This window comes from Aethalodelphis obliquidens, unplaced genomic scaffold, assembly GCF_003676395.1.
Source record: "Aethalodelphis obliquidens isolate GAN/ISIS:26980383/991018 unplaced genomic scaffold, ASM367639v1 scaffold3, whole genome shotgun sequence".
Taxonomy (NCBI): Eukaryota; Metazoa; Chordata; class Mammalia; order Artiodactyla; family Delphinidae; genus Aethalodelphis; species Aethalodelphis obliquidens.
The window spans coordinates 72244050-72268458 of NW_020837947.1; the positions used below are offsets into that span (position 1 = coordinate 72244050).

Sequence of the window (24409 nt, forward strand, 5' to 3'; positions counted from 1 at the left end):
TGAAATTCAGTTGATTAGGTTTTCATAATATAACACATTGATTTTTATCTGGTTATAAATAAATGCATACCTAGTATATAAAATATATAAAATACAGGAAAATAAAGGAAGGAAAAAAGCCATGCATAAGTCATTACCTATAAATAACCACTGTTAAAATTTTTGTGTATTTTCTTCCTCGCATCTTCTAACACACACACACACACACACACACACACAGTGCCTACCTCTTGCTATTTAAGATACACCAGTACACTTTGGGAAAGACAAGGTCTCTGCTGTCATGAAGATTATAGTCTAGTAGCAGGAAAAGATAGAACTAAAACAATCACATAGATTAGGGCATAATTACAAATTGCTATAATCCAGAAAGAAAAAAGACATGGTTCTATGATTTCACATACAAAATAACAAAAGAAAACTGAGCTGAACTGGGGTGACAGGAATGCCTTCCTTAGGGACTTGTGATTATGTCCTGAGTGGCACTAAACTAGGTGAAGAGAGGGAGAAGATAATTTGATAAAGAAGAAATATATATGTATATATCCATCCCTGTGGTAGGAGAGAAAAGTGGCTCTGAAGAAAGAGAAAGAAGGGTGGCATGTGAGAACGAAGGAGAGAGTGGGGTAGGCTGCATTTAAGATTTTTGTCTTTATCTTAAAATCATTTGCAGGACTTTAAACAGGGGGCTTGGCATGATTCGACTTATGTTTTGAAAGGGTTACTCTGACTGCGATGAGGATAACTCATCAGTGGAACAGAGCGGCTGTTAGGACTCAAGTTAGGAGATTATTACAGTCATCCAGGTGAGACAGGATGATGACATAAACTGGTGTGGTGACATGGAAGTGGGGAGAAGCACTTAGAGGGAAATGTCACAGGTGCCTCTGGGATTTCTGACTAATACAATTAGATGAATGGGGGTGCTATACACTGCAGGGAACACTATCAGGGGGCCATGTTTATGGGGGGTTTTGAGTTCTGTCTTGCACATGTTCGATTTGCAGAACCTTTGAGACAGTCAAGTGAAGACAGTCGATGACTCATGTTTAAAACTCAAAGAGAGGTCTGAACTGGGTGGGCGATATACACTGAAGACTCATAGGCCTGGAGATGGGGAGCGAAGCTGTGGTCTGGGGAGTTGCTTAACATATGGAGCCTCTTCCACAAAAGATGGCACCAGCTAATACTGCATCAATAGTGCAAGGGTGCCTGTTTCCTCATGCCTTTGACTATACTACTTAGCATCGAGAAATTGTTTGATCTTTTCCAAATTGACAGATAAAAAATAGTATATCCCTGTTACTTTGGCCTGAGTTTTTAAGTGCGGTTGAACATCTGTTTCTACATTTATTAACCATGAATTTTTTTTTCTATAACTCTGAAATGTGAAAATATATTATTCTGGAGAGAAAGTGTGTAGATTCATTGGTTCTCAAACTGACCCTCAAATGGTTCAGAACCACTTATGGGGAGTTGTTCTGAACAAGGAAGTTTAATATTCCACTGGTTAGCCCAGCAAATATTTAACCACTGCTTTCACTGTCCCCTAAAGCCATCTCTCCCACAGGTTAACACGTCCTCAGTGCATTAACCTTTTGAGTTTCTGTCTTCTTAAATTGAGCCTGTGTGGCAGTGGTCATCCTGCTTTGGCTTCGGGGTCACCAGTGCATCCCTGGACACATGTGGCATATTCTACGTTCCTCTTTTCTCCTTTTTACATGCCGTCTTCCTGCTTCTAATATTTTTGACTCACAAAACCAGGAAGATCTGGTGATGTTTCATGACACTGACTGAAACTCATTCCCTCTAATCTGCTAAGGTCTAGATATTCAGCTGGCCAATTATTTCTTTCTAATCACAGAAAACAACATCAGCAAATGTGTCGGGGGTGGGACTGGGGGTTGGGGAGGTAAAGGTGCACATCCAGGGCAGGCTGCTTCTCTTTGCTATCCAGGAGGTGTGGTTTAATCATTGAAAAGAATTCCTGGGCTGTCACTAGGGGGAGTGTGAGTCAAATTTTTCACTTGGAAAATGCCAGAAAGGGGGGTGGGAATGCTGGGACATAGAAAACACTGAAAACTTAGGAAGGAATTTGTGGGGTGGGTCCTGGCTTTTACATTGAGTGTAGGTCTGGACCCGCTGGATGCACAGCCCTTGGTGTGGGATTCATCTGCAGCCAGGAGCTCTAGGCAGAGCTGATGGTGGAGGCCAGGGAGTGGTGGGGGGGACCACACTCTTTACTCTTCCAGGGACAGGGAGGGATGTAGTGCTGGTAGGATGCCTGCGCACACTTTCTAAGGTAGGTGCGTGCCGCTTTGATCTTGCAGCTGATGTTCCGTGAAGGGAGATCCTTCACAATACAAGCTCAGGCACGGTGACATCAGATGGTAAATAAACATTTAATGAGTCCTGCTTGGTACAAACCACTGTTTTTTGTTTTGTTTTGTCTTTTGTTCTGTTTTGTTGAGCAGAGAAAGGTTTACTGCAGGGCCAAGCAAGGAGAATGGGGGACTCACGCTCAAAAAACTGTTCTAAAGGCAACAGAGGGTAGATAGAAAAGTAGAGAAAAAAACAAATGATATAATCCTTGGACTTACAGTTTTAAGTCTTCTTTGGAAATCTGCAATACTTTCGTTTCCACCCTTGTCTCACTTTGTCAATATCTCCGTCTTTAAAATTTTCATCCTTTTGTCTCTGTGGCTGTATTTGAAAACAAGCTCAAGTCTGTTTCCCAGTTCAAAAGAGACTTTTCTTGATCTGACGTTGCTCCTTTACCCCCACCCTGCCCTATCGCTCTCCCCTTCCACAACCAGACGTCTTGAAAGTGGTCTCATGTCCATCACTGCTCATGAATCCCATCCTCAACTACACTTTGAGTTCTGCCCACATCACTCCATGAAACTCTTTGGTCCAAGTCATGGAAGATGGCACTCATTGGAAACGATCCCCCCTAGCCCCACCTCCAGCTACCCAGTTTCCTTTTACACAATCATGGGAAGTAATCTACCGTGTGTTATTCCAGAGATACAGCATATATATTCAATAAAACATATTAATATATCTTTTAATATCTCCTTCCACATAAAGATGCTATGCCAGGCACACTGTTTTATACTTCCTTTTTAAATATGCAATGTACCTTGGTAACCTTTCCATATAAGGAAGTTTATTTATTTATTTATTTTTAAAGGGCAAGGTGTCCATCATATCGAGCTAATAAAATGTATTTAGCCAGCCTGCTTTTAATGGACATTTACTAGTTTTTGATATTTTGCTCTTACAAACAATGCTGCAATGAATGAATATGAATATGTCACTCCATACTGGTGTGACAGTAACTGCAGGATAGATTCTGAGAATTGGGATTGCTGGGTCCAAGGTAGATGTGTTTGTAATTTTAATATATGTTGCTGAATCGTTATTACTCCAGCCAGAAATAAGGGTAAAATGCCCGATTCTCTACTGTGCTCAAAACTTTGCTTTTTGCTCATTTGACAGGTGAAAATCAGTATCTCTGAGTTTTAACTGGGCATCTCTTATGTTTAAGAGCTATTGCGGATTGACTATTTTCTAAATGTGGATCAGCTCATGTAACACATTCTTGATATTTCCAATAGCTCCCATCACCTTTGAGATACAGCTAAACTCCTAAGATGGCCTTTCCTTTCCCTCCAGCCTGCTTTGTCACTGCACCCTCTTCCCACACTCAGCCCTACAGGCTCACCGAGTGGCTTTCTGTTCCTGGAACACTACTCTCTTGCCTCCCATCTGCCGTGTCCTCCCCCTCCAGGTGGCATGCAGTAAACTATTGTCTGTCACCTCAGGGAAGTCCTCTGTGCTTTCCACTTCCAGATGCCCTGCACTTAGATCTATTAGGTCCTTGTGATTTCTCTATCTCCAGCATGACTCTTGACAGGGTGTTGGCCCTTAATAAATATTTGTTGAATGGATGAGAGGCTGAATAGCCCTACCACTAAACAGACATTGTAAGCAGGATTTCTAAGCAGGATTTCAGCTGCTGAATGAAAATTTCTAGATACACTGATCCTTATTCTGTTGCTACCCATGCACTTTCTTTTGTCTCTCTTTTCCTTTTCTTTTTCTCCCTAAATTAAAAACAACCATGGAAATAAATTCCTCTCAAAGTCCATGCAATTCAGTAATTTTGCTTTGAGAAGTGATGGTTCAAAGGAGTATGCTCTTGGCGGTGGCTTTTATTAAAGAAAAGACCAAATTTTTGAGACACTGTATAGGTTTAACTTTCTCTTAATGGGAATGGAAAATAGTTGGCTGTTCATTGGTAGGAGCCGTTACTGCCTGACTTGTTTGCACTGAACACGAGGGCTCAGAGCCCGGTTCTCTTCAGTACAGAGGGGCTTCCTGGCTCCAGCTGGGCTCCAAGCAGAACTAGCTCCCACATCATTCTTTAGGGAGTGTCTCTACTGGTAAGGAGAAGGCTACCACCCCTCAGCAAGCCTGGTTGCTGGTCCCATCTCAGACAACATTGGGCCATAGGACTGCAAAGTTCTCTCATCAGCAAAGCAAGGGGTTCAGACTGGTTAGTTGCTAAGCTCCCCATTAGTTCTGACATTCTTTAATTTAAAATAGTTTTTGGGTGTGGAGAAAAGGAAACCCTCTTACAATATTGGTGGGAATGTAAATTGATACAACCACTATGGAGAACAGTATGGAGGTTCCTTAAAAAACTAAATATAGAGCTACCATATGATCCGGCAATCCCACTCCTGGGCACAGATCTGGAGAAAACCATAGTTCAAAAAGATACATGCACTCCAATGTTCACTGCAGCACTATTTACAATAGTCAAGACATGGAAACAACCTAAATGTGCATTGGCAGAGGAATGGATAAAGAAGACATAGTACACCTATACAATGGAATATTGCTCAGCCATAAAAAGAATGAAATAATGCCATTTGCTGCAACATGGATGGACCTAGAGATTATCACACTAAGTGGAGTCAGACACAGAAAGACTAATACCATTTGATATCACTTATATGTGGAATCTATAAAAATGGTACAAATGAACTTATTTACAAAACGTAAACAGACTCACAGATGTAGAAGACAAATGTATGGTTACCAAAGGGGAAAGGAGGGGAGGGATAAATTAGGAGATTGGGATTAATATATACACACGACTACATATAAAATATATAACTAGTAAGGACCTACTATATAGCACAGGGAACTCTACTCAATATTCTGTAATAACCTATATGGGAAAAGAATCTAAAAAAGAGTGGCTATGTTATATGTATAACTGATTCACTTTGCTGTACACCTGAAACTAACACAACATTGTAACTCAACTATACTCCAATAAAAATTTTAAAAATATATATTTTTTCCATTAGGATACACTAGAATATTTGACATTTTACAGGGGAAAACACTGTTTTCTAAGAATTCCATTTTACTAGGCATGATCATTCATTCATTCATTTCCCAATGGTTCCACACCCACCCTTGGGCAAAACGATGTCACATTAAACAGTAAAACCAAATATTACCAGCTAACGACAGCCATCTTTTTAAGCAGGAACTCCATTCCCTTGAAAATCTCACCTGTATATTTTCTGGGACACACTGACAGGTGTCTTCTGAGAGTCCAGGATCCCTGGGAATCATTTCCGGCCCCCACGGCTATTCCAGGCATAGAGGGAGCCTGAGGTTCTCCAGCATTGCTGCCCTTGTCTCTGCAAAGCTGGGAATCCTCTTCCCCGAGTGTCATTATCTCCTCTGAGCCGAAGCCTGAGGAAACAAGATGCAGCAGCTGTTGCTGAGAACGAGGTGACACAAGGGCCACAGTCTCTCTTAGGCTTCACGGTTCAGCTCCTTGGTCATCTTTGCACGCACCAGTATCCTTACTCCTCCTGAGGATGCGGACTAAAGCCTGTTCTAAGATGAGGTGACATGTTCTCTGAAAACAAGCCAAGGAAAAGTTAAGATAGACCTGGATAGATCATAGAATTTAGTTTATTTATTGAGCACCTGCTGTGAGCTAGGTTCTAGTTCACGCACTAGAAGTAAGGCAGGGTTTCCAACTGTGGGCATGATATAGAGTGTTGGTTTTTTGTTTTTTTCTTTTCAGGGGGACTCTCAGCCCCTACCTAGATCCGTGATTGTACGACAGACAAAGGAATTTGGGCTGGGAGTGGGGGACAGTTCACTTAGCTTCACCTGCCAGCTGTACTGGATTTCAGTTTTGGCCAGCCAGGACCTTTTCTACAAATTCATTCAACAAACGCCTCAAAAGTGTTTTTGTAAAAATATCTCTTTGAGTCAGGCACTGTGTTGTTTTTTTTTTAATAGATCTTTATTGGAGTATAATTGCTTCACAATACCGTGTTAGTTTCTGTTGCACAACAAAGCAAATCAGCCATATGCATACACATGTCCCCATGTCCCCTCCCTCTTGAGCCTCCCTCCCGTCCTCCCTATCCCACCCCCTAGGTCACCGCAAATCACCGAGCCGAGCCGATCTCCCTGTGCTATGCGGCTGCTTCCCACCAGCCAACTATTTTACATTCGGTAGTGTATACAAGTCGATGCTACTCTCACTTCACCCCAGCTTCCCCCTCCCACCCTGTGTCCTCAAGTCCATTTTCTATGTCTATCTCTTTACTGCAGCCAGGTTCATCAGTACCATTTTTCAGTGGTTAGGACTCTGCACTCTCACTGCCAAGGGCCCGGGTTCAATCCCTGGTGGCAGAACAAAGATCCCACATGCTGCACGGTGCAGCCAAACAAACAAACAAACAAACAAAAAAAACCCCAAAAAACCCCACAGTAAACTAAGGTGTGTAAAATATGGCTACTGCTCTTAACAGCTTATATTCACATAAATAAGTGTACAAATAATCATGAGTGATACATGTCAAAGTGAAAACTTAAAAGATTAACGTCAGGGGCTTCCCTGGTGGCGCAGTGGTTGAGAGTCCACCTGCCGATGCAGGGGACACGGGTTCGTGTCCCGGTCCGGGAAGATCCCACATGCCGCAGAGCGGCTGGGCCCGTGAGCCATGGCCGCTGAGCCTGCGCGTCCGGAGCCTGTGCTCCGCAACGGGAGGGGCCACAACAGTGAGAGGCCCTCGCGCGTGTACCGCAAAAACTGAAAAAAATTAAAATTAAAAGATTAACGTCAATTATGGAACTATCATTTGCAGTAGCCAAGTGAAAAGGGGACTCAGGGGGCCACCTAGTGCAGCTGGGTCAGGAAAGATGGGGAGAGCCTGGCCTGTGGAAACGGGGCCTAGGGAGAGTCAGTCATTCACTCAATCAACAAACATGCACAAATAAAGGCTGCAGGCCCAAAGTGAGGGGTGTACGGGTATATGAGGACAGGGGTAGGAAAGCCAAAGAGAAAGCACGTGACACCAGATCGGGAATGTTTTTAACCAATGGTAGAAAATCATGATGCCACTTTATTAACAATGGTAAAGTTATGTTCAAAAATTGAGAAAGCAGGAGTCCCCTGGTGGCCTAGTGTTAGGATTCCGGGCTTTCACTGCTGTGGCCTGGGTTCAATTCCTGATCGTGGAATGGCATGGCCAAAAAAAAGGAGAAGGCAAGGAAGAGTATAAAGTACTTTAGGTTTTATTTGATCGAATCAATCCTGTGTAAAAGCATTCTGATACTTAAAAAATTAGTTTTGTTTTTCTGGAACATTGACGTATATAGAGCTCTTGAAAAATCCTGACTATACATTGGGTTTTACTGGTGTGCTATTTCTGAATCATGCTGGGTTTCTCCCCCCCGGTGCGTTTCCCCAAAATTCACATATGTGGTATCGACCATCCCCTTGAGACTCTAAACGGGCGAGTGCTCTAAGTGGGTAGCGGCATGCTGACCCACGCTGCGGGCAGAGGCCAGGGGAGGAGAGGCATAATTGCGGTGGTCTGGGAGACACAGGCTGTCTCCTGTGGAAGGGCCGTGGCTATCACTTAGAAATGGCATCTCTCCAGAGGTGCAGCAGTGTCAGACACAAAGCCGGACGTGCTTCCAGAGCCACATGGGAGGAGAAAGGGTTACTCTAACCTAGGCCATGGGTGCTGTGTTTGCCTTGGAGGGTTTTACTTCTCCGGGTTTCCCATACTTATCAGCTGCAACCCTCTGGGGTGTGGTTCTCCAAGGATTTTGCCCCCGATATCGTTGAAGGCCTTTCTGTGCACTCACTAGTCCATTCCAAAGGAATTACTCTAAGAGAATCTTCTGATTTCAAATTTGTATTTTTTATCTGGATAATAATATGTTCATCAAATAGTTATTATGGTTGCCTTTGAGGAGTTAAGACTTTAAAGTTTAATACAAAAGTAGCATAAAAGCAAGTATATGTACATGTACATGTATGTATGTATGTATTCATATGTATTTGATTTTATACATTTTTATACATAAAATCAAACTCAAGGGGACAGAGCCTTTCATCCCATAATTGGAATCTCCTCCAATAAGAAAATGCATCTTTTTAGGACTTACAAACTTGACATTTGAATCTTTAAATTTTGGTAGGAAGTAAGTCAGAACTCCAAGAAGATTTTTCTGGAGGCTGTCTTGTTCACAGGTCATAGGTCAGAAACCTATCAGACCCCACAGAAGAAGGACAGGGGCTCCTCCCTTCTTTTGGCTACTGCAAATCCCCTTGAAGCTCCCCGGTTGCTGAGAGTAATTCTAAACCTGTGCGTATGGAAGCTGCCAACATCACTAGTAGCATCATAAAGAAGCATGTAGATGCTCCTTCAGGGTATTTCATTCCAAAAATGTGGTTTCTTTCTGTATGCGGTTTCTTTTAAATGTGCAATGCATTACTGCCCAGGTTTGGGAGAGGAAAAAAATAAAGATGGATACATGTAATTAAAATAAAACCAGGGCCATAGAAGACTGTTTATAGAACAGTAAAACGTTTAAAAAAAAAATCAGAGGATCGCAGCCCCTCACCCCCAAAGGAGAAACCATTATTTTTCTTCTATATAATTTATGCAGTTACAAAGCTGCATGCACCCTGGTGACAGGTCTCCATAGGCGGAGGCAGGCTGCAGTGTCAGTGCCTAGGGTTGTGGACAGTCTTCTGACACGCTCACCTGCCGGAGACAGCTCTTACTTCTCTCCCTGCGCTTGGTGAAGGGAATCATTCTCAACTGAGAAGGACTGAACTGAGATCCTGAGAACGTACTGCTCAGGGTGTGAAGCAGAGTCCACTGGCTAGAAGTGTGGGTCATATTTAACAAACCAGACAAAAACTAGTTGCCACTATCTGGACTCCCATCCCACTCCCCTCATGCTTTGATCAATTTAATCCTGAGGTGTCAGTAAGAAACGAGAAGGAGAGATTAACCAGTAGCAACAAAAAGTCAAAGATGATGCCCTAGTTTATGGCTGTAGCATCACAGGGTCAGTTTGTTTCCCCCAAGTGCCTTTCAAATTCAAGAGGCCGAGCCAATCAGAGGCTGTTCTTTGGGACAACGTTTATTTCCATCATTAGCCAAGTGAGCGGGGGTTATTTTTGCAGGGGCTTATACAGGCCGCCGAAGCTTGCTTGGTATTTTCTAGCAATTTCTTAAAGCATCTGGATAAGCTTCCCTTCTTCCTCTTACTGCTCCCCACCCCACGGTTTCCAGAACTCTATCCCTCCTTCCTCTCTCAAGAGTAAATCATTACTTCCTCTCAAGAAGGACAGGGTGTCTGACCTTAGGGGCCACGGGCATGTCACGTGGAGGCATGTCAAGCTGCCCCTATGGCTCACCTCGTCTCCCTATCTCCAGGATGGAGCCCAGAGCTGGGGTCATCACACAGGAGCTTTAGCAAGCTTACGTGAAGCTCTGATCAGAGGGGATATTTGGAGACACTCAGAAAGTTCCATCTTGAATCCTCACGTGGTCCTCTGTTAAGAATGTTTTCCCTTAAATGTTGAGGGATGAGTCATAGATAGCAAAAGTGAGAGCTGGAAAAAATGACCCTCCCTGGAGACCTGGCAGTGAAAGGTCTGCCTTCAAAGCAAGTTCTTCATGGAAAATGTCCTTTCTCAAGTAGTACCAAATATACTAATTATGCAAGCAAACTTTGGATTGGCCATTGCTACCCAAATGTGTCAGCCTGCCATTCTGTGACTGCTGGAAATGCCATTTGCACAGTCTGTTTTTCTCCTAGGGCTTACTGACACACACAAGAGCAACGCCGAGGCCTTCCCAACTACAACATGTTAAGTATCAGTTAAACTTAGTGTTGTCTTGACCACAGTCCTAAGAGTCTGGCCCTACGTTGCCAAACAGGAATGCAAACTTGGCCCACTGTTCCCTGTCTTTTTACAGATGCTGTCACCCCTTGGATTCTTCTATCCCAACTAAGTGCAGACCATTACACAGAGCGGGAGGCATTCAGCGAAAGCAAGAACATTCCCACACATGTGTGCATTGTTTTAAGTGAGCTGCGTAAGAATATATTTAAGGTAACTCAAGAGTCTGAATCCTGGAAGATTTGCTATTAAGGGTACCTTTTGCATAACCATTCTTTAAATTTTGATGACCCAGGTGTAACGTGTACAATTCCTTTCTATGGACAAAGCATTTGGTTAACTGGTCTTTGACTGGGTGATGCCTCTTACAGCATTACGGCAGTGTAATTCCTTAGAGCATTATGTGTGCTTGATTTTACTCTGGGGGAAAACATCCCTTTCCTTTTCTTAGAGACATTTAATTAATAAATGAACCCAGATATTTAGATTTTTTTATTCTCTAAAAATAGGCTTTTCAAATCTGCAGGGGCTAGAGAGGAAAAAGATGATATAGAGGTGGGTTCACTTGTCTTCAGAACATCTCATACTCGATATGGTCCAAACTGGACCTTCCACCCCTAAACCTGTTGGTCCTTCTGTGGTCCTTCTCCGTGACTGGCTCTACAGCAGGTTGGAAATGTCTCCTCGGTTACCAAAATCCCACCATTTCCAAATTTAAAACCTCTCTGTCCCATCTCCTCCGCCATGGCTTTAATTCAGTTCCTTCCTATCTCTTTCCCTGTTGGTCTCCTCACTTCTCCATCTCATATTCGCCCCTCCACACTGCAGCTGGGATCATCTCCCTGAAAGGCCAACTTGAGAGTATCACTCAAAGGCTCAAAATCTCTCAGAGGCTTTTCACTGCCCATAAGAAAAGACCTTCGTTATTAGAATGACACAGAAAGCCCTTTGTGAGCTAGTTGTCTCCCCCCCTGTTTCACATCTTGCTATTGTCCACTCTTAGTTAGCCCTTTGTTTCAGAAATACTTAACCAATTGTAATTTCCCAAATCTTTCATTTTGCTTCTTGCTTCTATGCCTTGGAATGCTCGGGATGTTTCTCCATTTTTGTGTTGAATAAACTCCTACTTATCCTTCAAAATCCTACTCAGGCATCCCTGCCTCTTTAAGCCTTTTTCTGTATGTTGAATCTTCTTGTTTTATTGTGTGTATTATTCCGTATTGTAAATAAATGCTGGTTCATATATGTACTTCTTTCTTTATTTGAAAATCATCTGGCATGGTTTATAGTAATTGAATTGAATATGGTGAAGAATTTTAATGAAATTGCTACTGCAGAAAAAATACCTGAGAACTTAATCCTCAATCATGTTGCCTAGAAGGTGACGTTATTGGACTTGGAAGCCAGACACATAGACTCAAGCTTAGGGGTCTATTACGTCTCAGATTGTACCAAGTAATATACTGAGTGTGAGTGAGTTTACAGAAATATTTGTAAATAGCTGCCTGCCAGGTACTCACTGGTAATACAAAGCTAACACTTCATGGGTAATAATTAATATGCTAACTACGTAATGACTTTCATTTTTAATGAAACTCAACCTTTGCACGTAGACGTGTGGCTTATTAGCACACCTTCATGTAGTACCTGTTATTATTGTTTGCCCCCATTACTTCTAGTCTTTCAAACAGTTACACTGGCTATTTCTTATTTTTGGTTTTTTATAAGTTCAACATTTCTATGCCTTTATTGTGTTAAAGTATTTCCTCACTCTCTACCTGTGGACATTCATCAGAGTCACAGTTTTACAGTTGGATGGGGTTGTTAAAACGTCATCTGATTCTTTTCTGTTTAAAGTAACAGAGCAAAGCGAGAAGCAGGGAAGTATTTCGTGTGACCTTGTGTAGCTGGTTGGCAGCTGAGCCAAGATCAGCTGTCTTGAGACGTCCTTCCAAGCTTGCTGCCCTTTCCAGCACCCAGGTGGTCTCCTTCCATTGGCTTCTTCACTGATATCTTCCTCCCAACCTCTTTCGGAGAAGTCAGTTCACTTCACCAGATAGTACCTGTTCTTCCTGTTTCCTTTCTGCTTCCGGTTATTGGGGGGGGGGGGGAAAGTTGGACCTGATGGAATTTTCTAGATTTCAACTTTCATATTACTTCTATAAAAGTCAAAATGCTACTTTTACTGTAAAATGCCTGTGACTTGGGTAAGGTTTTTGCTTTCCCTTATTTGATTTTATGGTTTTCTTGTATTCTTACTGGGTATATTTTATGTTTATTTAGACCATCTATTTTTTATTTGTGTGGTTAAAATATGTGATCCTTTTCATTTTTCCTTCCTTCAGATTTTCCTTAATATAAAACAATCCTAGATTTGGGTTAGCACGCACCATTTCCTTATAAAATGTTATGGGATATCAATATTCTTCAGTTAAAAGAAGAACTCCTTTCATAGAATTCTTGAATCTCAAGGTCAGAAGACTTATGCTCCAAGATAATTTCCAATGCTTCCATTCCCTTTAAACACCCTCCCTCTGTGTTCAGCCTTTGCTTGAAGATGTCCAAAGTTAGGGAGCTCAGTATTTCTATGAAATTCCAACTGCCTCGGGACACACTACCTTTTAAAATCTTCTTTTTGATCCAGTTGAATCAGTCTCTCTCAGTAATATAATTCTGGGTTCAGAGCCATAAAAAACAACTCTAGCTCTGCTTCAGCCAACTGATCGTGTATTTGAAAGTGGCTTTCATTTCCCCCATGCCTGGTCTTCCTCAGGCTAAAACAATCCCATTTCCTCCAAACCACTGTCCAATAATTTGGTTTTAAGTTCCCTCATCATCCCAACTGCCTATTAAAGGCCCAGAACTTACACATATATCTATTCTTTTTCAGATTCTTTTCCCATATAGGTTATTACAGAGTACTGAGTACTGTTCCCTGTGCTGTACGGTAGGTCCTTGTTAATTATCTATTTTATATACAGTAGTGTGTATATGTACCTGTATAGCTGAATCACTTTGCTGTACACCTGAAACTAGCAGAACATTGTAAATCAACTATATGCCAATAAAAAAAAAAAAGGCCCAGAACTGACTGCAGTTCCCCAGGTGTATGCTGACCAGAGAGGCCCAGCTCTCCCCTTATTCCTGATCTGTGCAGGCATGCTTTTCATGTGGGGCAACTTCCTGCCACCTCCCACGGAGCAGTTTGTTATGGGGTGAATTGCATCCTCTGCAAAAGATAGATTGAAGTCCTAACCCCTAGTACCTCAGAAGGTGGCCTTGTTTGGAGACAGGGTTTTACAGAGGTAACTAAGTAAAATGAGGTCTTTAGGGCGGGCCCTAGTCCAACGTGACTGGCGTCCTTATGAAAAGGGGAAATTAGGACACAGAGACAGACACACACAGAGGGAAGATGCTGTGAAGGTGCAGGGAGGAGACGGCTACGTGACTGGAATGATGCATCAACAAGACAAAGAACACCAAGGATTTTTGGCAAACGCCAGAAGCCGGAAGAGGCGAGGAAGAATTCTCCCTTAGAGCCACAGAGAGAGCACGGCCCTGCCAACACCTTGATTTCCAATTTCTGGCTTCTGGAACTGTGAGACAACCAATTTCTCTCGTTCTAAGTCACTCAGTTCTTGGTACATTGTTGTGGCAGCCCTGGGAAGATGACACATTGTTCTTTCACCAAAGCTCCCTGCTTTTTATCCCTCGTCCTGTAATCTTCCTTTCCCTTCTCTCGAATAATATCCTGGTCTTTCCAATCCATGTAAAAAGCTCTTTATTTACTCTAAGTTTCATTTTTGTTTCATTTGGCTCATTACTTAAGCCAATTGAGATCTTTTATGTCCTGTTTCCATCACGTGGGTATTTGTTATCTGTTTCAACTTAGAACCTCCTAGAGTTGCTGGGAGTCCTTACTCAAAACACTGGTAAAAGCATTGAATGAGATATTTACAACAGACACTCTTGAAATTCCCTTTAGGTTGACACTGACTTTCTTTACTGCTGTTGTTCAACCTGTTTTAAATGCACCTAACTTCCTTGATCCAATTTATAATTCTCTGTTTTGGATACAAGACAAAATACTATGAAAGACATTGTCTAACATCTTGCTGCAATCAAGATACGCCGTTCTATATCCTTCTTCTTTGCCAGTTTAGTAGCTCTGCCAACAATTAGTCTAATCTGGGATGATTTATTTCTTATTATCCCTACTTTCTTTTCATTTTGAACTTGATTTTCTAAGTCAACTCAAACCAAGCTTTTAATAATTCAGTCAAGAATCTTGCCCCAAACACCTATCAAATCTTTTGGTTTATGCTTTGTGGAATCTGTCTCTTCTCTTTGGAAATGGGAACCACAATTTTCTTCTGTGTTTTCTGGCTACGCAAGGACTCAATTCAGAGAACTCATTTGCATCCTCCAAGCCTTTCCTCCACCCCCTCCAAATATTCATATGTATTTTGTCCAGATCATGAGACTTAAGTTCTTATAATTTCTACACTTATCTTGGTCTTAATTCACTCTTATCATTATTTCTTCTGACCTTTTCAGGCTGAAGATTGTTTTTGACAGAGAAGATGGAAGACATGAGTTTAAAGTCCTATGCATATATGATGCATATAAAGCATATATAAACATCTGATAATAATTACATCTTAATGTTCTTACATTTGTGAAATAATAAAAGCATTTTGATACATACTCCATTCTGTAGGTGGGCAGATACCATTATCACATATGTTCTCTTAAATTTTTACTTGATGCAAGGATCAGTCACTGAATATTTTCTTTTAAGCATCCTTTTCTCAAGTTTGACTACAATTTCTCTTGCCAAGAAATAAAGATTTGTTTCTACTTGATAAAGTTTCAGAATGTCCTGGAACAGCCTGGTACATTTTAAGTAGATAATTTTAGAAGAGGACAGAATGTAGGTCAATACCAAAATATGTTACATGCATTGTCATATGCGTTGTTTGTGAGACTGTGTACCACACCAGAGATAGCAAATTCTGTATATAATATGGCAAAATACCCAGGGCTTAACTGTTTAAGGAGCATCACATAAAATTTGAGTTGACAGGAAATCAAGTTCAAAATACATGCTTTGTCATTGGTAAGGCATCTGTAAGAGGCACTGGACCCAGGAGTAGACTGTCCTTGTCATATTTTGGAAATTATTAGCCAGGGCTGCCTGTTACTTAAAGTAGGACGTGAGAGCCAGATGATTAAAACCTGACACTAGGCCCTCTACACTGCAGCTGCAGCTGGGCAAGCAAGCAATAGCACAGAGAGAGAATGGGAAGATGCAGTTCTCAGACACTCTTCAGGCAAATGGTTGGAGTCAGTGCCGGGGAACCCAGAGCAAGTCATGCTTCAATTCAACCAATATTTATTAGGTAGCTGCTTTGTGCCAGACATTGTGCTAAGTGGGGGCAGTCCAGGTGGGCAATGCGTAACGCAGACACTTGGCTGGTGTCTAGCATCAGATCTTTACTCCCTAAGAAGCAGTCTTGGAAAGATACATGCAGGACCCCAGGCCTTTCAGGGGAGCTAGGATCCCAGGAAGGTATCAGAATGAATAGGGAAGTGATCACGCGGGGAGGGCTCAGGGGCAGGGTGTTATCAGATGAGCACTCTGTTAGGTAAGTAGGGATGTGACTTACACAGCATAGCAGGCATTTAGGGGTCACCCTTTTGTCACCATAGCCTCAGTTCAACCGTGACTAGAGTGCCTGGCAGAGCATCTGTATTTTAATTCTGGCCAGATTGGATGAAGGTGTCCGGTGGTGGAAGGGACAAGACGATGAGGGAGGCTAAGGTTGTTTCTGAATCCCTTAAACTAGGAACTAGGAACTTGAGCCTGTTGGTGTTTTCTAAGTCACCAATGATTGTCTGCATTATTTTTCTTGCATCTGTTAGCATCAAATTGTGGATGAGATGGCTCAAAACTACTCATTAGAGTTGTAGATGCCATAGATCCTTCCAGGGAGACTCTAAAACTAGGGGATAAATCAAAAGAAGTATCATTTGGCTCTCAGGAAATTCTGGAAGATGTTAACCTTGAGAAATGCAGGCACCCAATAAAACTCTGAGGTCCCCCATTATGACCCTGCTCCTGTGATTATAGATATTCTTAGACCCCTTTCCTATTAACCAGGACCCCTTCTGGCCTGGACAAGTCTTCGAATATTGATATAACGTCTGATTGCTTTAAAATTTCTCTTTTATTGTCACAAACTTGACTAAAGGACATTAAAAAAATTTCACTCACTGAACTGTCTCTTTATGCAGCTGGTCTGTCATTTGAATTGTGGGACTCGAGGGACATTGTTCCAGCTAATGATTAAGAACTCTCCAGACAATAGGGGCTTCTTAGACAATGAGTGAATTTCCAGGATGTCCGGCCCCCTTCCGAGAAGGAGGGAGATAACAATGTAAAAAAGGTGTCTGTCAAAGACCAATCAGGCAGAAGGAGGGAGATAACAAAATGTAAAAAAGGTGTCTGTCAAAGACCAATCAGGCAGAAGGAGGGAGATAACAAAATGTAAAAAAAGGTGTCTGTCAAAGACCAATCAGGCAGCTGGGGACAAGTTCCCTCTCTGGTCCGAGCCTAAGCCGGGACCAATCAGCAGGAGAACACAACCAAATCTATAATTTACATACGGGGAAGTGGGAACCTATAAAACTGACATATTCGCGCCCAAAAGGGTTCTTTCTTCGACCTCTTGCGTGAGGACCAAGGAACCCCGGTGCACCGGCCTTCAATAAACCTCTTGCGTTTTGCATCGACTTCCGACTCTTGTTGTTTCCTGGGCGAGTCGAAACTCCTAGGAGACCGCGCAGGTCTAACAGAATAACTAACACCATTTTCCTCTCAAGAATGATCTGAGAACATATTTGATAGGCAGAAATACACTTTCTCCAGTACTTGAGATTGCTCTCATAGCTATCAGACATTTCTCAAAGATCTGGTGAGCTAGATTTATTTTTGAACATCTTGGTAGTGATAGCAAATTGTGCCAGTTTTCTTATCATTTTCACCAACAGACTTCTTGATTAATCTGATGTTCCTGTCAGAAACAGACCTCACATCCTCTTAAGAATGAAAACTTTCTGGACACTTTATTGACTGCCTTATATGATTTTTCTCTAGTTAATATACAATTGACATGCTTTTAACACCTTCTGAAGTAAAGGAAAGATTGGGAAACAGTCCACAGCATTAATTTGTGCTCTAAATGTGTGATAAAGAGGAACACTCTTTCAAACAACATGAAGGATAACATAATCACTGGTTCTAAACAAAAGCTCTGAAAGTCCTACTGCCCTCCCTTATTTTCTCCATCCCTTCTCCTTCTTCCGTCCTTTTCTCTCTTCTATGCTTCCGCAACTATTTATTGAGGGCCATCTCTGACTGTTGGTCACTGTGCCCTGCCCTCACGGGGCTTATGCTTAAGTGGGAGAGGCAGTTGTTAGGCAACTAATTATGAAAGTTAATTTATAAGCAATTCTGGCTCTTGCTTGTTACCAACTGGGTTTTTCTCACTGATGATCTGAAGTTCCTCGCTCTGTGACCTTTGCTGGTACCTGTCTAACAAATCCCCCAGCTGTTGATGGAGGAGTTCAGAAACCACAGTGATTGGGCCTCCTCAAATTCACAGAGCCCTCTGCCGTCACCTGGGACCCTCAGGGCTCATAACTCGGTATTGTGTCTCCTAAATGTATTTCCAAGGCAGTTCTTCCTAAACATTTCCCACTCTGTTTAATCATCAAACCTCCACTCTGCACAATCTCCCACCCTCTTGTCTCCTGAGAGGTCAAGGCCAGCAAAATTTTTCAGCTCAGAATTTCTGTATCCAGCTCATGTTATGTTCCAAAAATCTATTGATTCTTCTGTTAAAAAGTCTCTTTTCTCCTTCCCTTAGAATAAGTCTCACTTTTCCTTTCTGAGGACTTACTCTCTCTAGCCCATGTCCTCTGATCTTCTTTGTACTTTTGTTCCATAAGCCATGCTCTCTCTCCCCCCAGACCCCAAACTCTGATTTTTATCATCCTTTAATTGATTTTTCTTCACAACCTCTACAGGGGCTCAAATCTCCTTCACACTTAAAAACAAGAGGCAAAATCAAACAACAGCAACATCAACAACCACTAACACAAAAATGAAAAGCCCTGCCAACTTCTTATGCTATTTATTAATGATCTCACTGTTTCCTTTCAGAATATTTCAGCCTGCATTATTTGCCCCTCATTCCTTACCACTCACTATTTGACCTCCTCTTTGACCTCATAATTAGCACTGTTTTCTTTTGAAGGTGAAGTTGAGTGACTACCCATTGACCCATTCACTTATTTAAGAAACAATTACTTGGTTACTTTTATATGTCAGGCACTATGGGAGGTTTGTGGTAGGGCTCCAATCCATGCCTTTGGAGAAAAATTGCTCTGCAGGGTAACTATTAGAACAGATGTGGGATGTGCAAGATATGGTGACTCCCAACCACCATAGCCCTTTCATTCATTTCTACAGGAACAGATGGTTTTGAATACTTTGTTCTTCTTATAGATTCCATGGCATTGCACTATCTGGATTTGTTCTTACCTGTTGGAGGCTCTCCTTCTCTGCCTCTTTCATTTGTGGCTGGACATATCTACTACTTTTTGCCCCTTCTATGTAGACACAGCCTCTACTTCTGTATGTGATCCTTTTGCTACATTGCAAGCCATGGCTCTGTTAACTGCAGCAGAAAGACGAAGACTGTGAAAAGTTGAGACCTTGAATTACACATCCTCCCTGAGCACCGGGCTCAGAGGGAAAGATCCAGCAGGAAGCCATGGGGAAAAGTCCAGCATGGTATATACAGAGAGAGGGCAGGGGCTCGGTCAATACACAGCATCAAGAGATGTTACACATATAGGACATGAAGATCTTGAGAATTAAGGCCCTTGTCAGCTCTCCTGACTTATCTCGGTCGCCTCCATGCTGTATTCTCTACACTATCTCCAGGTTTGTCTTGGGGAAGCATAGTGCTAATCATGTCACTGTCTTTTAAAAACACCTTCAGTAACTCCTAACATTCAAGACTCCTTATGATTTGGTGTTTTAAGCCTCCTTTTCCCATTCTTCCTACTTGGGATTGTTTGCTTTAACCAAACTGTCCTACTCGCTAGTTCCTGAACACTCTCCATGGTGTTTCCCTCTTTGTCTTTGCTTTTCCAATGGCTCTTCCCGCTATAACCTCCCTCTCCTCATCTGTATCCCTAATCATTTTATCCTTTACAGTTAGTCAAATGAAGGTTCCTCCATGTACGTTCCTCCATGTACGTTCCTGATCATATCACCCAGAGGAGACTGCATCATTTTCCAAATTACTGATGCTAATTTTTAATACTCCTTTTGACATTTGCTGCAGTAAAGAACACAATAAGATATCTGTGTGTTCATCTCTTATTAGGCTGAGTCCTCCTTGAAGGAAGAAGCCACGTAATAAACATCTTTGTATGAATTTTCAGTTCCCAAGACAGCGTTTTGCACATTGAAAATGCTCAATAAATGTATATTGAGCGATCCCTTAAATTGTGCTTCAAAGGAAAGTTGTCATTATTAGTTTGTTCTTTGATTCATATAAATTCGTATTCCTTTCTGGAAATAAATTATCCAGAAATCAGCGTTTTGAATTTATAGTAAGCGGATGATCCAGTGAACAACAAGCTTCTCTGGGAAACATTAACTGAGAATGCTATGTTCCGTCTTTTCAAGCAAATATGAATTTCCCATTCAAAAGAAAAAAGCATACTTTTAGAAGGTTGAACAGGATGGCACTTTTGAAAAAGCTTTCCAACTGCATTCAGTTTAGATTAATTCAAGGAAATTAACTGACTCTGAGCCCACACTTTTTTCACATAGTGTCAACTGGAACATTTTCATTCACTTCTAGCTTTTCTCTCTCCAGTCCTATGATCTCTAAAAAGCAGTCTTAGAGGAGGAGTTTCATCCAGATCAGGGCTGTTGAGGTGAACAGTGGGGCAGAGGGCAGTGTGTACAGTTAGCGGTGGTACATCCATCATCTTGGAGGAGGAGTAACTCAGTAATGGGGTCCTGGGTAAGGACCAGTTGTAACTGATGAGGGTGGACGAGGGGATCAACAGCCACCAAAATATTAGATTTCTTGATTCAGGGATGTCTAGCTGACCAGAAAGACCAAGTTATCATTGCTGGACTTTCCAAAGATAAGCGCTAGAGACACAGTGGAAAGCCAAGGTAAGTAGTTCTTGGCTAGTCATCCACTAAGAATGAGTGTCTACCATGCTCCTGTCTTTAATTGGCATTAAACAGACATAGACAACTACTGAACTAAAAAGAAGAGGATTCTCAAGTCATTGCAGGTACTTGCAGAGTCTCCAGCCTTAAAGTGAATGAAAATGTCCCCTGCTGTCCTGTCCATCTTAAAAGCCTTGATCTGACTAAATGCTCTCCTCTCAAATCAGTTTTTAGAAGTCACAGGACTCCCAAATGCCATTCACTTCCCAAAGTTTGGGCCCTTATGCCCTCCTTAAGGTATACTCTCTGCTCTCTCTATATGAGCATCATCTCTGTCAATGGGGTCCTCGCCACAGGTTTGGGCTACCTTCCTCCTTTTTGGCTGTTACACTGGAAACTTCAACCAGAGAAGTTCAATTCCTCTTTGGGAAATGTACAATGTATGATATCAACAGGCTTCTCCGATTACAAATGTACACTGTTGTGCTTCCATGTTGTTCAAACTCACTGTTCCCCTATCAAAAATCCAAACCAGGGCTTCCCTGGTGGCGCAGTGGTTGAGAGTCCGCCTGCCGATGCAGGGGACACGGGTTCATGCCCCGGTCCGGAAAGATCCCACATGCCGCAGAGTGGCTGGGCCCGTGAGTCATGGCCGCTGAGCCTGCGCGTCCGGAGCCTGTGCTCCGCAGCGGGAGAGGCCATAACAGTGAGAGGCCCACGTACCGCAAAAGAAAAAAAGGAAAAGAAATCCAAACCAGCTGTTTCAAAACTTCAGGTCGATAGACTCTCAACCTAGGGTACCTAGTATTTCATAAATAAAAATATAATCTATTGCAAATTCACAAACATTATTTATTATTTAGTTATTATTTCTTGGCTTGCTAAACTGTACCAGGCATCTCCTTCTTACTTTAACTTCACCTTCCATTTATACCATTTAAAACTACCTGTTTCCTAAAAGTTTCAAGCAGGGAGGTGTATTTTCTATTCCAGAATATTACTTTGCACCAATGTTCTATTCTTTTACACACACACACTCACCCTTCGTACATCTCCAGCCCTATTAAGCTTCACTCACTCTCACTTTCCTATGATCACGATGCCTACAGCTTCTAAGCTTAAAAGCTGAACATGTTATCTGATAAATGACTTGTTATTTCTAGCATAGGAGGTAACTTTTAGATCTAAAATGGAGGAATTTCCAGTCCTTTTATGGTATAGCCACAGCCCATCAGGATATCTGTAATTTAGCTAAGTCTGGAAAGCCTGATATATGAAATAACCACACTGATAGACTTCCCTTTTTGCTATAATATATAATTTGGCTGTTGACTATATTCTGTTTAATGACCTTCTATTGTCTAAAAATTTGCTCTTTGGGAATGTGGAGGTCATGCTATATATTCCTTTCTTTAATTTTTTCCTGGACAACACTGCATAATGCCAGTTACAGTGTATGTCTCCATTATCAAATAAATTATATAAAAACAGTGTATTAAATATGACATGAAATCTTGTCGTTTGCCAGGCATTTGTACAGGACAATAAATGATTCTTTTTCTCACATGTTATCCTTTTAACTTTAAGCATCTTTATTAGTTTTCTACTGCTTCTGTAACAAATTACTACAAACTTAGTGGCTTAAAGCAATACACATTTATTATCTTAGAGTTCTGTGGGTCAGAGTCCGACATGGGTCTCACAGAGCTAAAATCAAGGTTTTTGACAGGGATGCATTCATTTCTGGAGGCTCTTGGGGAGAATCTTCTTACTTGCCTTTTCCAGCTTCTAGGGGTTCCCACCTTCCTCAACTTGTGGGCCCTTCCTCCATCCCAAAGCCAGCAATGTTGCATCTCTCTGACCCTATTCTCTTCTCACATCGCCCTCTTATCATAGCTAGGGGTTTTTCCATTTAAAAACTCATGTGATTATTATTAAATGCAGTAAATCAGACAGAGAATGACAAATATCACATGATACCACTTATATGTGGAATCTAAAAAAATGATACGGATGAACTTATTTATAAAACAGAAACAGACTCAGAGACTTTGATAACAAACTTATGGTTACCAAAGGGGAAAGGTGCAGGAGGAGGGATAAATTAGGAGTTTGGGACTAGCAGATACACACTACTATATATAAAATAGATAATCCACGAAGACCTACTGTACAGCACAGGGAACTCTACTCAATATTCTGTAATAACCTACATGGGAAAAGAATCTGAAAAAGAATGGATATATGTATATGTATAACTGAATCACTTAGCTGTTCACCTGAAACTAACACTATATTGTAAATCAACTATACTCCATTATAAAATAATAATTAAATTAAAAATTTAAAAATCCCTCATGTGATTAGATTAGGCTCACTTGGAAAGTCCAAGATAATCTCCCTATCTCAGGTTCTAGCCACTTGAATAAATCAACTTCAAATTATTTTGGATGCAAATTGTTCACATCTGCAAAGTTCTTTTTGCTGGCTGAAGTAACATATTCACAGATTCCACATTTTTCTGCCTACCACAGCATCTTCACATCTACCAAATTCTTAGTAATTTCCTTAGAATCAACCATGGTCCTAACAACTTTGTTTTCACTACTGATTTTCTTTTATAAAAAAAAAATTATGATTTTTTAAATTGATGTACAGTTGACTTATACTATTATATAAATTTCAGGTCTACAGCATAGAGATTCACAATTTTAAAAGGTTATATTCCATTTATAGTTATTATAAAATGTTGGCTATATTCCCTGTGTTGCACAATATATCCTTGTAGCTTATTTATTTTATACATAGTAAGTTGTACTTTTAATCCCTTACCCCTATCTTGCCTCTCCTCATTTCCCTCTCCCTACTGTTAACCACTAGTTTTTTCTCTATACCTGTGAGTTTGTTTCATTTTTGTTATAGTCACTAGTTTTAGTTTTTAGATTCCATACATAAGTGATATCATACAGTATTTGTCTTTCTCTGTCTGACTTGTTTCACTTTGCATAATGCCATCCAGGTCCATGCATGCTGTTGCAAATGGCAACATTTCATTCTTTTTTATGGCTGAATAGTATTCCATTGTAACTACTAAGTTTCTTAATGGTGTTATCTTCCTCACGACTCCTTGCAAACGTGAATATCAATAATAATCTGTTTAAGAAGCGTGTCATCCCTTTAGGGTTGAGTATTCAAGTTGGGAACTATCTTAAAAATTTTAACCATGGAGTACAAATTGGCAGTCCAAATACAGAATTTAGCTCTCAGGTTTATTTTATTTGAACTTCATCATGTTATAAACGTGTATAAATTCAAATACCGTCAGGAAAGCACATTCTCTAGTCCCCATCGTAGTCCCCACCACCTTCTACTGTCTATACTCAACCTACTTACTGCATTCATGCAGATGAATTGCTGCCTTGTTCCTAAAGACATCTGAGTTTGTGATACCTAATCTAGTCTGTGCACTAAGCTAAGAAGTTATCACTTAATACCTTGAAGTTTGTTAACATACCCTCTGCATTTCTAGTCATAGAGGTCTTATTATCTTACAGAACAGATTATTCCATTTATGAACAATTGAAGATTATTTTTCTACCTATTCATTTTGATTCTATCTGTGTTACATAGAATAAGTCTAATTTTCTGTTTTTCATGGACTTCTTGAATAATTACGGTGATCACATCTCTTAATTCTTTTCTCTTCCATTATAAACATTCCCTACTCAGCTAACTTTTTCATTTGATACAGTTTCCAAATATTTCAAGGTTTTCAATCTCCTTCTTATAATGTGGTGACCAGAAATAGTGATACTATTCCAGATGTGGTCTGATCAGTGTCAGGTACCATAGACCTACTTTTTTTTTTTGCATACTTTTAT

At 41.1% G+C, this 24409-nt stretch overlaps 1 long non-coding RNA gene across 1 annotated transcript in view; it reads right to left on the reverse strand.

Annotated features, from left to right (window-relative positions):
* LOC113612118 (uncharacterized) overlaps positions 1-24409 on the reverse strand; it is a 148146-nt gene that overhangs the window by 5457 nt on the left and 118280 nt on the right. The window contains exons 4-5 of the long non-coding RNA XR_003429731.1: positions 5596-5781; positions 2601-2703 (exon numbers count right to left, since the gene is read on the reverse strand). This is a non-coding gene — a long non-coding RNA (uncharacterized LOC113612118). The remainder of the gene's footprint in view (positions 1-2600; positions 2704-5595; positions 5782-24409) is intronic.